At 47.0% G+C, this 17,870-nt stretch overlaps 1 protein-coding gene and 1 long non-coding RNA gene across 7 annotated transcripts in view; one reads left to right on the forward strand and one right to left on the reverse strand.

Moving 5' to 3' along the window:
* Positions 1-17,870, reverse strand: part of FTO (FTO alpha-ketoglutarate dependent dioxygenase) — a 374,055-nt gene that overhangs the window by 131,400 nt on the left and 224,785 nt on the right. The window lies entirely within an intron of this gene.
* On the forward strand, positions 1,025-4,972 carry LOC309853736. The gene is made up of 3 exons (XR_014305906.1): positions 1,025-1,124; positions 2,076-2,151; positions 3,717-4,972. It is a non-coding gene; the product is annotated as an uncharacterized lncRNA (long non-coding RNA).

Below are 17,870 nucleotides of genomic sequence, written 5' to 3' on the forward strand. Positions count from 1 at the left end.
ACCGTGAGCTAAATAAACAAGAGAATGCCATAAAAGACATGGTTTCCTGTGCTCTATCTCCTGCAAGAAAGAAGTCCCTGAGAGCGTGCCCAACCAATAGCCCATGGTTCATGTGCTATCATGGAAAGTCTACAGGTGATCTCCCTAAACTCTGGGATGAGACCAGGTCAAAGTTAACAGAAATGCAGACTCAGCGAACAGTAACAGGCAGCGAGAACCAGTAATAGCACCGAGAGGCTCCAAACCTATGACTCCCTTCTTCAGTGGGCTCTCACAGAAACGGGACAACTTGAGGTGTTTGAGAACTATCACATCGAGCAGTGGATTCCCAAGGGGCTCTGTGCAAAGTCCTCTTTCATACAGCCCGTTTCCCTATGCCTATACAATGTAAGAGACTCAGTGATTCTACCAAGGAGGTATCACAGATCAACCAGACTGATCACTGTCAGCACTGGTCATCATCATGGAATTCCCCAGGGCCAGTCCCAACATATGCTGCCTGAATTAGCACCAAAAGTAGATTTCAAAGCAGATTTCAGGTAAAGCTGATAAATGCCTGACCAGACCTAAAACTGGAATGTCTCTGATAATAATGAAATACAAGCCTGTGCATCTGGCTAGCAAAATCCGTCTTCCCGGCCTCGAACAGAAGTCGGAATCTGCCTTGGAAGAAGGCACAATAGAACTCCCGTGAATTAGCTCCAAGAATTTAATACCTGTTGTAATTTTCTCCAATTTAGTCTATGAAATAATAACACAGACAGCAATTACCATAAAGAAAAACTTTCAGGTGCAACAGCCTTAGTTCAACAGCTGGGATCAAGTGTCAGCGCAGAATAACAAATTTCATTCATTTTATCTCCAGCTCTGGAGACATGCTGCTACTAGCTTTTAATAGTCAGGAATGTCTGTTGGCTAAATGACTCTGCAGAGCTAGTCAAGTGAGGGCGGCCCACGACAGTTTAATTGGGCTGCTTGCTAGAAGTCTATCTGGGGGCTATAAGCAGTGGACTATAAACAAGCAGAGAGCCGCACTGAGCAGAGCAGCCTGCAGGAGGAAAGAAATAAAGGAGAGCTTTGGATGGCAGGATCTCTCCCTGACACTGGCGTCAGGTTGACTACAGGTGAACGGGGAGCCTTGTGGCTCCTGCTTGCAAAAGAAAGGCGGGGGCGGGGACGGGGGTGGGGGCAAGAGAGCAATCAATGATCTTGTATTGATTTCTGGACACTGTGTCCTAGATCCACTCTAAGATAGAATGACGGGTTTTGGTTTTGTGCTTGCAAGAGACAAAAATGACTAGCACCAGCCTGACTGGTTTCTGATCACATTTCCTTTAGAAACACGCCACCATAGATTCCAACCACCCCCCAACCCCCGCCCCCGGACAGGGAAATCCAAACAAGTTTATCACTGCAGAAGGAGGGTTAGGGGCTGGTTAATCAGCCATTTGTCTTCGCTGTTCTGGATCTGGGAGTCAAGGGGTCGAAAGCGAGCACAATTGGGCCCTTTGGTTTTATCTCAGGTAACCCCCCGTCTCTGGTAATTGAACCCATTCCTCGCGGTCAGAGTTCCTGTCACTCATATTCAATGTCTGTCATTACCGAGAAATGCTTCATGTCATATTACACTGACAGAACCACTACAGCAAGGCTAGCAAGACTCCCCCAGCACCAGAGGTAAGACAATGGGAGCCTCTTTCAGACCAGTGATGTTTAACATTTTATGTGCTGACACTGTGTCTGTAAGCACAATATAATGAAAGTCTGGTAAATGGGAGATAAAAATTCATACTCTCCTTCCTTCGGGGGCTGCCAGGCAATATCCGAAATAAAACAAGTTGGCAGCTCTGACGATACCATTGCCCTGGTGCCACGGAAGGCATTTTCTGAGGCCGGGATGTGGATTTACACACGGACACGCTCACCCACGAGCACGCATGTCCCTCATTTGTTTCTGACGTGGCCTGTGGACAAAACTCACTTGTCCCTTGGAAGGGCATGAGTCACGGTCACAGGGTCGCTAGCCTCAGAAATCAAACTCTCCTTCTGAATGGACTCTGACGCTCTCAAACTAGGAAATGAGAGACAAGAAGGCCTGGTAGTACCTTTAACGAAGAACGACGCCATCTTGAAGAGTCTGGAAGTCTCACGGTGAGTTCTGGGCAAGAGGATGCCCCTGACAGGTGCTCAAAGGCACAAAGCCCACAATGGGCACCATGGAGTCCTCACTCCCAAGGCCTTCGACCTACTTTTCCGGCTGCGCCACCCCTCATTTCTTCCCACACAGCTTACCCGGACATCTCCATGCTCTTCACCCAGTCACCCTTGGCCTTTCATGCCCCCGACTCTCGCATGTTTCCCTTCCCTTCGGCAGCTTTCCCTCAGCTCCCTCCTCCTTCAGAGCCAGCCCATACGCTGCCAGCTCTGTGGACATGGCTCCAAAGCCCCCGAGCGGTCTGCCGCTCTCCTGGCTGTTGAGAGTGTGGGCTCTGGAATGACGCTGGGGGTAGACCAAATCCTCACTCTGGCCAGTTTGTGAACTGTGCCTCCGTTTCCTCAGCCTTAAAATGGGGTGAACAGTAGTGTCTACCTCACAGGGCTGTTGTAAAGATGAAATGGGATAACCCGTGGTTCAGTTACAACAGTTCCCTGGTTATAAAACAAGAGTAAGCACTTCATAAATGTCTACTATAACGACAATAATAAAATAATGACTATTACGGCCATTGGTATTCTCCTAGCAGTCTGTTTCTATTAATAATACGACATCTCATTTTTTGCTTTCGGGTGACTGTTTCCCACTGCTCGCTTCTGCTGGTCAGGGTGGAATCAGAAGCCCCCAGTGCGAGCATCTGTCAGGACTGTCCGGCCCCGCTCGAGAAAGACCTGCAATCTGGGTTTCACACACCCACAAGGGATCCTAACCTGGGTCTCGAGGACAGGGTGCGGGGTAGAAGGCTCGGCCTTGGGGACCTGACTTCCTAGAGTCCCAGCTCCTCTGCCTCCTGGCCCCTCTGTCCTTGCGAAAGTTCCTTAACATCTTTTTGCTTTGGTTTTCTGTTGCAATTAGGGGTGATTAACAAAAAAACCCTGTAATAGTCGAGTTAGTTTACATTAAGCATCGAAAAAGTACGTGGCGCGGAGCAGCTCTCACTAAGGACTAGCTAGTTCTGTAATCATTCAGGATAAACTGAGTAAATAATACATGAAAAGCACCTCCGTGCTTATTAAAAGTTCAATTAGGAGTTATTATTCGCAGTAGGACTCATCTGATTTTAAGCCTCCTGAGAGCAGAGGCCCGGCCTTACTGATCTCCGTCATCCTTGAGAGTCTGCTGGAGGCTGCACAGGAAGCAACCCTCTGAAGAAAGGCCTGCCACCTGGACCTCCGCGGTGACTCCAGAGGCCTCCGAGACAGGCTGGGCATTTATTTGGGGTTAGTACTTTGTCGGCCGGAAGGTTTCCTGAGGCCACCAGCCTGTGGGCCACCTGTCTTTTGCTCGGATCCCTCCTCCCCAGTTCCAAGGCTATATGCGCTAAAGGTCACACCCCTGAAGCCTGGTAACTTCGGATTTAAAAATCATCTTGACTTGATATTTTAGAGGGAACATGGCAGCCTTAGTGAGTCTAATCTCTCTCTCTCTTTTAACACACTGGGGGTGGGACACCTTTTAACCTATCTGACAAAGCTTTAAACAAACCTCTGCCTCCACACAGATCTCGGCCTGAAGCAGAAGCAGAATGGGAAGAGCTCGGCCCGGAGCTTTCCACGCTGGAGGGGACCAACCCCACAAAGACTCAGAACCTCCGAGTGCTCCTTTGGCATCAGCTACCCGGGATTCACAAACTCAGCTCCTTCTCTGCCCTTCCTTGGAGAAAACCAAAATGAGCTGAGGGAAAAGAAACAGCCATCCTGCCAGTAGCTGGCATTCTATCACTGGTCTGCTTCGCTGAAATCTTCTAGCGGCTGTGGATACACTAGACCAAGAATATTCAGAAGCTGGTTTTGCAAAGGAATGAACCTGCTTGGGAGAAGCTCCCATTTCAGATGAGTGCCAGGACAATGCTCACAAGTCGACGTTAGCTATATGAGGAAAAAGCGGGCTACCACAGTGGTACAGCTCACCCCACAGTCAAACTCTCAATGTTATGCCTAGGAAGATCTACTATCATCCAACAGAAGATCGGAGTCCCTCAAACACAGAATCATAAGCTAGCCACCACTGGCAGTGAGCAGGACATAGTCTCTAAGTGTCAAAACAGGCATTCCTAACGATCCTGACAGCAAAGAGAACATAGTGTGTGTGTGTGTTTTTAACTGCATTTAAAGCTAACGAACAAATGAACAAATACCATGACCTTGATGACTGCTTCTCCTGCGGTTCCTTGTAACAAGAGGTTACCAGTGATCTGATTTGTCTTCCCCTACTTCTAATTGTAGGAATTTGGGGGGCCAAGAGAATGGATGGAGTAAGCCATTTTTTGATTGGTCCATGGCAGCAACCGTAGGCAAACCCAGGTGATAGGGAGAGAAGCTGAAATTATAGTGGCATAAAAATAATTTAGGTTTCTCTCCAGGGCATTATCACTATCAAATTGGACATAACAATATGTCAGATACAATCCCTGTACTTGGGCACAGACCCATTCCCATTCCTGCTCCAGAGCAGACCATGGAAAGGGTCTGAGACACCAACTAGATCCCCCACACTCTCTACTGGTAACCATTTTCTGGAGCCCTACAATGAACCAGGAGTTGAGACAGGATAGTTTCAGATCTCAAAGCACCACATTCTCAAGAATAAAAGTGAATTATCTTCACCAAACCAAGGGGGGAAAGTGTGCTGCAAAGAAATTTCTAATGCCAAAATATTGCATTGCCAAATGTTCCTGTCAAGTTGTGGTTTAATTACCTTGGCCCCCATGCCTCTTATAATCACCTGTCATTAGCAACAACGCGTGCATCTGTTTACACGTCTGTCAGAAATGCCAGGCCGGCTGAAGCCAGGGGAGAAGAAAACTTTTAGTGGGAGATGGCCTCAGTTGAAAAAAAGGCGCCAGAAAGTTGACCTGTCTCCCCCCAGGGCCGTGCCCCAAAAGATACCCTAAGGAGAGGACCCCTGAGGCAAGTGTCTGAATGGCACAGAAGCAACGTTTCAATAGGGTCGGTTAGAGATCCCATGACCTAAGAGGACAATGCTGGATGTTTCATGGCTCTGGTCTGCCTCCTTTAGTGGCATTTCCGCTCGCCTCCTGGAAGTAACACCAGTGATGGTGTGTTCTACCTCCACTATCTTTGGGTCTTTCTGCCCTGGCGTCCTCCTCAACCCTGCAAGGTCACACCCGGCCCCTACTTCCTCTGTTAATTCTCCTCTTCTTCCCCAGGGACTAGGTCTGCTTTCCTTGCCACTTAGGTGCCACTGCCTCCTCTCACTGAGCCGATTTTTTCCCAAAGACCAGCTTCAAAACAGACCACAGGCTCCCTAGAGCCCTCTTGTTGCTCCAGATCTCTAAAAACAAACACAGATCCTATTGTTTCGACATTTCGTTACATCCACGGGCAGGGGTGGGGGCGGGGACCTATATCATAGTGCTATTTATCCAATAGAAGATGGGATTCGTTTCTGTTAGTGGCTCATGCCTGCTAGGGTTTGTTCCTCTTCTAACATGCTAAGCTGGTTCGAGTTAAAGTTTTCTCGATAGCTGTCTTCATTTAGTTTTCTCTGCCTTCAGTTTCATCATCCACAGAATGGACAGAATCGCATCTCACCTTTGGAGGATTACTGTTAGGAACAAAGGTGAAAAAAATACACAGAAAGCATCAACACACCGTAGGTGCTCAATCTCAGTACCCCCTGACTCCATTTTGAGTCCCTCTTTCCCCAAAAACCTTCCCAACTGCTAAAGGAGCTCACGCTTTGCTGAGGGCTGACACCACGTACTTTGTGGCACAAGAGCGTCTTTTTTTCTGACATAATTACGATTGGAAGGCCTACCACAGCACTGGCACACGAGGAAACCTTTAAAATTTTGTAAATGGAATCTGGGTTCCTTTTTATTCTGAGTCAGCAGACCCCATCACGGAATGAAATGTGTCCCCCCCCACCCTGGGGTCTCACCCCTCTGGCCTCTCCAACCCCTCTCACCTCCTTCTCCCTCAGACACCGTGTTCTGGGCTGGCTGGCTGCTTCCATCTCCCCAGCTCTGCCCTGTGAGGCTCCCTCGGAGGTTCTTAAGAAGCTCTGTGCCCCTGCCCAACTGCTCCCCTGTTTCCTTTTTTCCAGAGTCCTCCTCATCTGACATCGTCTTCTTTGTTTGCTCACCTATGTTCAATCTTTCTTCCACTCGACCCTATGTTCCACCAGCGCAGGAGGCCGGCAGTGTCTTTTGTTCCTCCTTGTGGCTCCCATGCCAGGTACATAGTAAGTGCTCACTAAATATCTTCTGAGTGAATGAACGACACATTGCCTTCTTCTTAACCCCCCACCCATCTGCATGCCACTGGGGAGTAAGACACAAATTAAGGATCCTCAAGACTAATGCCTCAAGACTCGTCTCACTAAGGCTCCAAGAGGTGCTGTGCCGTGGCCAAGTGCCAACAGAAACGCAAGAAACGTTCTTACTAACCCTGCCAGAGAAGGTGATGACCAGGGGAAATCAGGCTTGTGCCCCCAAACGAGGCCCACCAAGGACTCGGGAATGAATCGGGTCTTTACAAAATATCTCTTTTCTATCCTTCCTTGTGCTTCCCACCCTCACTCCTGCCCAATCAGGTTCCCTCAACACCTTGAACGCGAGCCTCCATCTTGCTCTTGGCCCATGATCACTGCGAGCCTTTCATTAACCAACGGCCCCACTGGGCTGCTTCTAGCTCGGCTCCACTGTGAAGGCTCTGGGGAGGCCAAGTTGCACCTGCTACCCCAGCTGGAAGGGTGGTACTTCTTTCTTCTACTTTCTGAAACTTAGAGAACTGCAGCCTTTCCTCTAACTGGGAGCCACACTAGAGCCCGTCCTGAATGCTGCCCCTCGGGAGTTCCACGCTTCCTTTTTGGAGCACAGCCTACCTCCCTCTGACCGCCTCTTCTTTTCCACTGACTGGTATATTCAATGATAGTCACCTCATAGAGCACATTTCAGGGCTGGCCAAGGGGCATCATCTCACCTTCAATGACAAGGCAACGTCATTGTGTTCCAGGAAAAGCTTCAAAACCTCATCTGCGCTCTGGGGTAGGTTTTGGGGTGGCGTGGGAGAACCACACTTCTTTCGAATCAAAGAGCCATGTGCAGGTCACCAGGTTGGTGATACATACTTTAAAAGAAGATGACTTCTTTAGCCCCACAGAAAAATCAGAGAACACGGCACTGCTCCTGGGGGTGATTCCAATGACTGTAGTTGCTAACTCCTCTTTCTTAAGATGTGGTCAAGCAGGCCTATTCTCCCCCAAGAAAAATCTCGTCTCTTTTGTATTTTGAAATGGGTGGGAGAGAAAACTGCAAGCCTTCTCCACGTATGTCAGCGATCCGTGCACACGTCTCCCTGGGCAGCCCCTGGGCACCGCACTCCATGCCGGACCCCAGCCTCCACTCTCAAGTTTAAAGCTAGGGACGAAGAAAACAAAACTGCACTTACTTTCCAGACGTGCGCTGGGGGCAGCTACTCGGGGGTATTTTCCTAGTTCAAGATGGTAAAAGAAATCAGCCATAGCGGGCACCACCACACATTGTTTCAGAAAAATGTGCTGTGGAGAACTGACACAGTACCTATAATTTTAAAAGATTTGCTCATTTAAACCAACCGGCAGTATTTTCTGCCCCATAATGGAGAAATTCACAGGATGCTGGGCCCCCTCATGGCTTCTGTGGCTATAAAAGCCCCTTCATGCTGGATTTTTTATATTTGGTAAATTAATAGTTTACTGTTCCAAGATTCCTATGTGTTTATATTATTGCTTTTCTAACATTAAAGTTTGCAGTTGTTATGGAAACATATGGTAACATTTGCTGCTAAATTTTAAATGCATTTTCTACCCCTGTTACACACCTGAAATGAAGCCAAAAACTCTCTTTGCTTTACATTAGGGTGAAATTCAAACTGGTCTGGGTGACTATAAATGGTTACTGTTTGTCTTGGCTCCTACCTGTATCAGATTTAGACTGAGGAATCTTAGGGAAGAAATTACACGGGATAAAATGGATATTTCAAAATTACAAGGCCTGCAATTCCAGTGGCTCCAAATATCAGCTTTCTGTTTCATCTCAGCCTGCCAGAGAGAAAACGGTGGGGTGGAGAAGTCAAAGATTGACGACGTTTACTCTCTAGAGCCAAATGCTTCTTGTTTTGATTATACTGGTGGAGAAGGCTGCAGATCCTGAGCGGTTAAGTCTTGTTCGCAAATTAAATGGTTGTAGATTACGATGGGGCGAGACACGAGTTTCAGCCACGGCTTCAACTGGAAATGACAAAAGTATAAATTCCTTCCACCCATTTCGTTCTGCAATTTTCCTCCTTGAGCACCTCACAATTCACTAGTACTTGTTTGTGTGGCCCTTTGGCCCACAGGGAGGCTAGCTGGGAAACATGCACTGGGCAGGTGTCCTAAATGGCCCAGTTGTGCATTTCTCCATACCTTAACCCAAGTCAATCAAGTCTCCTTGTGCAACGTGACTCGTCAGAAACACCACTGATGAAAACGGGGCAATCTGGCTTAGGAAAACATCAGATGAGAAAAACAGATGCAAATTCTTGCCCGCTTGAGCATTTTTCTGGGACTTTCAATCCAGATAAAGCAAGGGTCATGGAAGAGCTTCAGATGTGTACCTCTGGTCTTGCGCTGGGCCCTGGGAGACCTAACTCCCACCTACATCTGAGTCCTGTAGGCTATGTTCTTTTATTCATTTTGGTGCATTCGTTCAGAGTTGAGATTAATTTTCATAGGTTAACCCCCTGGCTTTTCTTTCTGGGCATATAACCCTGCTATTTGCTGAGGAGTTTCACTTTACATTTCAGACAAGATTAGGTAATGTTTCTATATATTTGAAGCGAACAGGGAAAAGAATTAGGATGCTTTTCTAAGTACAGAAAGAGAGAAGTTGCCAAAGACTTTATGCTCCAGAGGCCCTTAGACGGTTAGAAATAAATGTGAATTCTCCCCGTGCAGTACTTATTTGGAGGGCTCTCTGGCAGAAACTGAAAGAGTAAGGTGATACTCCCCCTGCCTTTGTGCCTTTTTTCATCAATTTGAATAAAGAATTTCAAGTTCTAAGGCATCTGTTCTAGTGTACACCCAGGATGCTGTCTAAGGAAGCCAGGAACTCAGAATATAGTCGTGACACAGCCTCAGCAGCCCCCCGGTGAGCCCTCACAACACCTGGAGGGTTACTGCATTGTTTTATTGTACAGGAGTAAATATATAATATCTACAAGTAATAGAAACACCAATACTATATTATTTATATAAGATAAGTAATAGATACACAGTTATGTGCGGTGCTGTGGTTTTTTTTTTTTTTTTAGATTTTATTTATTTATTTGATAGGCAGAGATCTCAAGTAGAGAGAGAGAGAGAGAGAGAGAGAGAGGAGGAAGCAGGCTCCCCGCTGAGCGGAGAGCCCGATGCGGGGTTCGATCCCAGGACCCTGAGATCATGACCTGAGCCGAAGGCAGAGGCTTAACCCACTGAGCCACCCAGGTGCCCTGTGTGTTTTCACATTTCTCCGCCTTTCTTCTTTAGAGGACAGACAGAAGGCAGTATTTCTCAATCCATCAAGATGCAGGAAAATGCCATGATTAAAAAGAGGACACCAGACCCCCACTGCCTGGGCTCGAGTCCTGATTTGGTCACTTACAACCTATGGTATTTTTGGCAAATTCCCTAGCCTTTCTGGGTCTAGGGCACCTTAACTGTTCAGTGGAAATAAAAGTAGCACTTCCTTCACTGGGTTGGCCTGAGAGAAAAGGACAGATGGGTAAAAGACTCAGAAGAGTACCTGGTATAGAACAAAGAGTCACTGAAGTCAGCTATTTCATTAATTATGCTGACGGTCATCACCACCTTCTTTATCATCAACAGCATCGTTATGACCAAGAACCATGTTTCTTGACCCCTGTGGTGCGTGAGGCCAGTGTTTCCTAAGCTTTGATGATATGATTCCTTGTCATGATTTTTAGCAATATCCATGAACCACCACCCTCTGTTGTATTCCTAGTGTTTTTCTTTACATTAACTTAAAAAAAATTTTTTAGGCCCAAAACTTCAAGACTGACTTTACTCTTATCTTCACCATTATCATTTGAGAACCATGGATCCAAATGTAAATTATGCTTGTCTAATCTAAAACAAACCATATTACTCTTAAAATTAAAAAGTGTTCATGGAGATAGGATGAAAACACTGCGTGCGCCCCCTGGGCGTGTATCTGATACTTTAGGGGTATCTGCGCTGGGCCCTCGCCTCTCAGGAGGGCCTACCTACGCAGTAACCAGGAGGCATTTTGGATTTGCCAGAAAACCACCACCCACAACTATCAGCCTGGGCAACATGCAGCCTTGTCAAGGGACTGAGAGAGGATGACTGTCACTCGGCTGATTTCACTTAGCACTTACTCGGGTCCGAGTCCTGTCTCAGTGCTCAAGGACTGAAAATGATTCCCTTTCATCAGCCCAAGTTCCTGAGTAACGTGAGCATCGTGCTGGTAGGTGGACTGCAGACAGGGTGAGGCCCTTGTGAGAGAGAAAAAATGCCACTCTATCCAGAGGTCTCGCCCGATCTCTGCAGACCGGATTAAATGTATTCTGACCCTGGCGCTAACCCGTTTTCATGTGATACATTTGGTCCAAGAAAAGATTAATTACTTATGAAAAACAAGCTAACATCTCCCCGGCAAATATATGATTGCCAGAAAGAACGAGACATAGGTTTGCGCCTGCATCATTAGCTCCGCTATAATAAATGAGACGCTCTATGTGATGTATAATATGGTAAAGAAAACACAGCTGTTTGCTTCTGTAGGCGAGAGCATAGGTACAGTGCACCTGAGTCTGCAAACACTTAATAACCCTTCAACAACAAAGCTGCATCACTCAGAACGGCGAAGGCTGAAAACCATTATCCATGGGTAATTAACTATGTCAGGACACTGAGGTCCTAACATGAGGTCCTCATAATTCCCCACTAAGGGAAAGACAGTAAGACATTATTATATTACTAATATTTAATAAGAAGACTGTTCTATTTGTGTGTTATTAATGTAAGCTGTAAGTTACAGCAGCATTTGAATTATTATTAGTTCTTCGGAGGACTCGATCACTTGAAGGGCAAAGCTGCCCTCTGAGCTTAAGAACCGTAAAGAAATACTTCCATTTGGGATTAAATTTTTTTTTAATGTTATTTGCAATTTGTTCTGTTTATTTTCCCTCTGATCATGTGAACATGTCCACGGTGCACATGTTATCAGCGGAAAGGCTATCGCTAAAATGACCAATATTAAGGAAGCTCAAAGCCACGCACTTAAGAAACATCTCTCGTGAACTCATTTGATCTTTACAAGAAGCCCAGCATTTTGCTTTCTCCAAGTATCCCGGTCATTTTGAGACTCTCCCCTGTAACACAAGGTATTTAAATTTCTCAGTAACAAGGCTTTTTGACACTTGAAGACAAAAGCCCCTCTCCACTTATTAAGATGACTTCCAACTGTGTGGGGCTGTTCTTTACCTCATAATTAAAATTGCACCTGAACAGGACCATCTGTGAACGTGGATTAAGTTTTTACAAAATGTGAATATCCTTTCATTTCTTTTCTGCCAAATGCCTCCAAACCTCACGCATTATTTTGTGTGACATACCTACAACCACAATAGGGCATGCTTAACTAAACTTTTACTAGACACACACACACACACACACACACAAGCAAGAAGGAAAATGAAAGGAGGGTGGACATTTTGCTCTTCACGGCAACCTTCCATGCCTCAATTAAATCAATAAATTAATGCGCGGCTCTGTAATTTGCTCTAAGAATGAATGAACTGTCAGTCTTCGCTTGCTGTTCCTAGGTTTCTGTCAATTGACGGCAACCCAGAGACACGGTGTGCCACTTAATTTCCCGCTTCCTTTTTCAAATACACACGTTTTGGAAAAGACATTATTTATACAAAAGCCTGCCAAGACATTGGGTTAGGAAGGATTTGGATATACAGACTATTTCACGAGCTGGTCTTATTCAACCAAAATAAAGTCTCTTTGGGAGTTTTTTGCACAAACTGCAAATCCATAAATGCGGAGATTATAAACATTGATACAGACATTTCTTCCAGAGGGTTTTCTGACCTGATGTTAACTTTACATTAGAAATTCATGTTTCTTTAGAAATGTTGGCTTATTTTAGTGAAATGGTTCCTTTGGTGCAGTTGGGGCTGTGATGTCAACCTGGCTGCATTCTAACAGCCCTTATGAAATATTTACGATGAAATTCAGCTGCGCATGCGTAACAGCAGACTTTAGTGGCGGCCAGGGCTTAGGCTTACTTTTTGCTCTTTATTAAAGGAAAGAAATTGTTTTTATATTTTCCCTTTCTCCAGAAGATCAAACCCACATGTACGGAACAACATCCCAGACCACACCTCCATGTGGGCCCCAGTCTGGATCAGCGAGCCTAAGAGATTATTCTGACCACATGACATCTCTGAGCCGCAAAAGAACAGCTGGGTTCCCCCACAGTGGAGCTCGGGAGAAGGCACAAACTCGAGGGTGCCACAGGAGAAATGGTGATCACCAGCAGCGGAGTCCCTACGCTTTCCCCCCAAGGATCAAAGTCGGCCTCAGATTCACAATTGCCAGCATCATTACAGACACCCCTTCTGTGGTGACGATGAACACCACACACACCTCATTCACTTCTAGAAACTCTCATATGTTTTCTCTGTGAAAGGAAAGACAAGAGACTGCCAAGTCAGAGGCAAAATAAATAAATAAATAAACACACATACAAATATTTCCTCCAAGCAAGAACCCATGCAGAGTACAAGCACATCACAAGACCACAGTAGGCAGTACCCAGAAGGCATTCTGGTCTCCTGGTCAGGGTCATTGTCTCTATTCTTGAGAAGTGTGAGAAAGCTTTCGGCAAAGAGTTTTCCTTCAGAGCAGGCAGGACTTCCATTCTGTATCAGAATCCTATCCACACCACCCAGTCTCCGGACAGGTACTCATTAATTCGCCTGAATGTTAAGGTACAAACGAGAGAATTTCTGCTAACATGGGGACGGGCACCTGGGTGGCTCAGTCGGCTGAGCAGCTGCCTCTTGGCTTTGGCTCACATCGTGATCTTGGGGTGGAGATATGGAGCCCCGCCATAGGCTCTGTGCTCAGCATAGTGCTTAGCGTGGAGCCTACTTGAGGTTCTCTCCCTCTTCTATCCCTCCCCTGGTTCACACACAGGCATGCACTCTCTCTCAAAAAATATATGAAACATATTTTTATATATATTAAAAAATATATGAAAAATATATGAAATATATGAAAAATATCTTTAAAAATATATGAAACAAAAGAAATTCTGCTAAATAATTAGATGACTAATTAGATGACCGTTTAAATAATTAGATGACTTCATGAGTACATAAACAGTCTCCATTTTCTACTTCTCTTGAAAACCTAGAGGACCTAGGAACACAGATCCACCCCCTCCTCACCCCCCCCAACCTTAGCTTCATTCATCTGGGGTAACTGCCAGTCCCTGGGGGACCTTTGAGTTTGCAACCTCTTGCTTGACTTCACTAGAAAACTCACAATATCCAGGTATCGTGCTGCTATCAGGAAGAGCACAGGAGGACACTTCCTTGGGAAAGCCCAGGGCCACCTGGGACACAATCTCAGCATGGCACGTGGCCTCTGAATCCCCTCCGCAGGAGTCTCATTCTCTTGGTTACACAAGCCCAGGCCTGATGGTCTCGTGAGCCTTTGGGTGGAGAACACGCTCTGAAATACCCGGGGAGAAAGCAGCGGCTCCAAGGCAAGGCAGAGCTCTGGCGTACCCTCCCTGAGGCTCTGCTGCTACCAGAACGGAGATGTCCGCCTGCAGCCTGACTTCTTAACACACCCTCTCCCGGCTCCCTGCCGCAGCCTGTTCGAGGAGCTGCTCAAAGGTTCTCAGAGGCCACTCAAAGCTCTCGCTCCAAGTGAGCCTACCACACAGAATTTCAAACGAACAACCCACAGCAGAAAGATCATTTACAGTCACTCTGCAAACAAGCTAAATGAAAGACCTGTGTTCAGTCATTAAAAATAATAATGCCAGTGCCCTGAGGGCGGCCATGGAAAGCTCAGACTTCGTGTGAGGAAAACAGGAAAAAGAGTGTGTTTATTATCCCAATAAGATAACCTGCTAATTTATTTAGTAGGCAATTTTAGACTACACGCGTTCACAGCGAAATCTCACTTTATCAGATTATGCGAACAACAACCACCACCCCTAACAGGCTCCGCGAAGCCCCGGGCCCTTCCAGGAATGGGCATGGGGGTGCAGGCGGGGGGCTGCTGGGAGGTTGTGCAGACGCCCCCCCCCCCCGGCCTGCCGTCCCCGGGACCAAGGCCGGAGTTCATAGTTATAGAGTTATCTCTCTCCCACTTTGCAGATGATGCCTAACATCATGACAACAGAGAAGAGGAAAGGTCTCCAGACCTGCCTCCCTACAACAAGTTTCTGTAAAGTAATGAATACAGACAGCTTGGGGACCATCCACCTGCGCGGCCTGCCTCTTCCTGCCTGCAAAGTGAAACCACCAGGGATTGGCAGAAGGTACTCGCCTGACAGGGCCAGGACAGCCTTCCTCCTCGGTGACAGCCTGGGCCTACCCTCTTCAACTTGACCCGCCATAATTCCTTCACGAGGCGGCGGCCGGGCAGCTGACAGTAGCAGCTGCAGCGCCTAAGCGAGATGGATGGAATTTTCCTAACTAGTTCCCCAAGTTACCTTTTACCTTCACGATAATTTATGAGCTGCTCTGGAGCCTTGAAGAGACAATATGCTTGCCATAAAATTAACTGTAACAGTCTTGTAGGTTATAATTAACACTGGGAGGGTAGCAGCGACTGGATGAAACACATGGCGTAATTGATGGTGAAACTGGAAATGAAGCAAGCTAACAAAATCATTACGGCGCTCGCGGCCTTAGCAGCACCTCGGCTTTCCGAGGGTTAACTACGATCGCCTTCCAGGGCCCTGTCTTCCTGTAGGGAAGGGGCCAGAGCTGGCCAGGGGGAGGTGGGTGGGTGGAGGTTTTGCTGGCGAGGCCACAGGGCACCTGGACGGATATGGAGGCTGTCTGCAGTCTGGAAAGAGAGGCAGGCCAAACTGAGAGCCGGGCTGAGCGTCGGGCAGCGAGATTCCTGGCGTTCACAGCGAGCCCTACAAGCATGCCTCATAGACATGACTTCATTTTCTTGGTAAACTGCATCTTTTTTCCCCCTTTCTTCAGCAAAGAAAATAAGATATGGATAAAAAGAAGAGACTCAGAACTTCCAAAATGCCCTTCAAAAGGCTGACGGTATTTATTTAGAATACAACAGAACTCGAGCATTTCAACTTGACGTGGGCATGTCTTAGTGAAAAATGAAGATAAGTCCACTAAACCTAACGGTTTATTGAACTAAAAAGTACCCTGTCCAGAGGACAGTATGGAGAGAAAGCTAATCAGAAAAGTGTCAATCACTCCTACCCAGGACAGAAACGCTAAACTATTCCTTTCGTGCACAGATATGGAAAGGCCTGATCGATACCCTGAAAGCAGTGCCTGTTCTAAACACACGGGAGTCACTCCAATAATTTCAATAAGTAATGTGAAGGTGATTGACCCATTTTTGGTTTTTGATTTGTTTGTTTTGTTTTCTGTCCTGAGACAAGAGGCTGGGACTCATTCTGATGTGTGATACAACAGTGTCCCCTACAGGCCGGCAGAACTGCTCCCCACCCCCTCTCCCCCATCACTGCCTCTGCTGAATGCAGAGTCCAACTTTTATCTGTAACCCGGGATATACGTTACAGCATAAATTGGTAAAATGCACTGGGGACATCGAAAGAGGGAGGAAGATGGTGACTCTCCGTGCGCAGTACGTGGCTTCCTAGACATGAACACACTGTACAGCAGGAGACGGACCCATCACAGACTAGATACAACCTCCTTGTTCACCTTCAGGGGACCCCCTCAGATCAGCCTTGACTAACCAACCAGGACTCAAAATTTCTCCACTTAAAAGATTTACAGATTCTGGGAGGCTACACTTTGACGTTCTCGACGGCCCTAATCCCACTTTCTAAAAGATTGTACAAGATAAAAGAGGGACATAGCTGAAAAGGTAATAACATTCCTTGAAGAGACTTCTGGCTGGGAGTTTCATAAAGCATGGGCTGGAAATTACTTCTTCAGAGAGAGCGGGGCACCCACCACTTAAAAAGTGCCCATGGGTACATACATGACCTCCTCCACATGGGGTAGGATCCTGCCTGGGCTCTGAGTCCTATGTTGTAAAGCCTTGTTGCTGTTCCTGCAGTGGCTTTCCAGCCTGGGTCTGAGCTGGGCCAGGCTGGCTTCAATTCTACTCCCAACATTAGCTGTGTTGCCTCAGGCAAGTTACTCTGTGTCTCTCTGCTTCTGTTTTCTCACCTCCTGAACCACTTAAACCCTGCCACCTAAAGTCCCCAGTGCATGGGAGCTGCTATTCTTACCCCAGGGAGCACAACTGCAGACCTCAAGGAGGGAAAAGGATGAAGCCATCAGGAGGTAAAACCTACTCCCCCTCCAGCTGCTCCCTGGGCTCTGACTCAAAGAGCCACACCTTGTCCAGCGGGAAGGTGCCTTCCAGGTCACAGGGATCGAGCTGCTTCTCTTTGAGATGAAGTTGCTGAGACCCTGAGTGTCTGTGACAGGCCCTGAGCTAATAGCCAGCTGGAGACAGGATTCAAGCTGGAGTTCAGGCCTCTCTGTCTGTCAATTCCATGTAACGGTGCTTAGTGCAGGGCCTAAGCGCAGGGCAAAATCTGTCATCCCCACACCAATTCAGTGAGGCGGAGCCCCTACCATGGGGCTGGGGTTTCACACGGAGGCATGCTCTCCAAGGATGAATATGGCCGGGTTTATTCTCGACCTTTCTATTTTGATCTAAAGCGGGGTGGGCAATTTTTTCTGAGCTCCTAGGTACTTGCTCTAGGGTGTTTTACATGGGATTTCTTCATCAGCCCTATGAAATACTATTTAGCCCCTGCGCAAGTTACAAATGAGAAAACTGAGCTCAAGAGGGGTTAAGTAACTTGCCTGTAATTACCTAGAGTTATAGACACGTATTATGCAATACAGTAGGATAAATGCTGTTCCAGAGTTTATGCTGCGATTCTGTGCAAAGAAAGTAGGAAGAGAGGGAAGAACCCAGGCAACTTCCGCAGAATCTATGCTCCCAACCCCCATGCCATGTTAAAGAAATCTGCTCTGGAAGAAAGCAACACCCCCCCCCCAACTATTTATCATTAAGAAAGAAAGCAACCCTTCTCCCCCCACCCCACCCCGCATTTCCCTCTGGAAAGAAACAGCCCAGATTTTATCCTGTGACCCATAATCGCATATAGATTTCTCCGCCCATTTCTCACCCCTTCCGGGGACAAATCCCTCCCATCCCACTGGCAGCCAGCACAATTTCACAAAGGAGCAGGCTCCCCCACAATAGCCAGGCAAATAATGACAGTCACACAAGAACACTCCAGGAGAGCAGGCCACTTTCTTTCCTTTCTTCCCACTTTCTTTGCACCCGAGTCCCGACTGAAACGCTTTCACGGCGTTAATTATACGCTATTGCATAATACATTTTCCTCAGTCAAGTGTTA

The sequence above is a fragment of the Mustela nivalis genome, assembly GCF_964662115.1.
Source record: "Mustela nivalis genome assembly, chromosome: 18".
NCBI lineage: Eukaryota > Metazoa > Chordata > Mammalia > Carnivora > Mustelidae > Mustela > Mustela nivalis.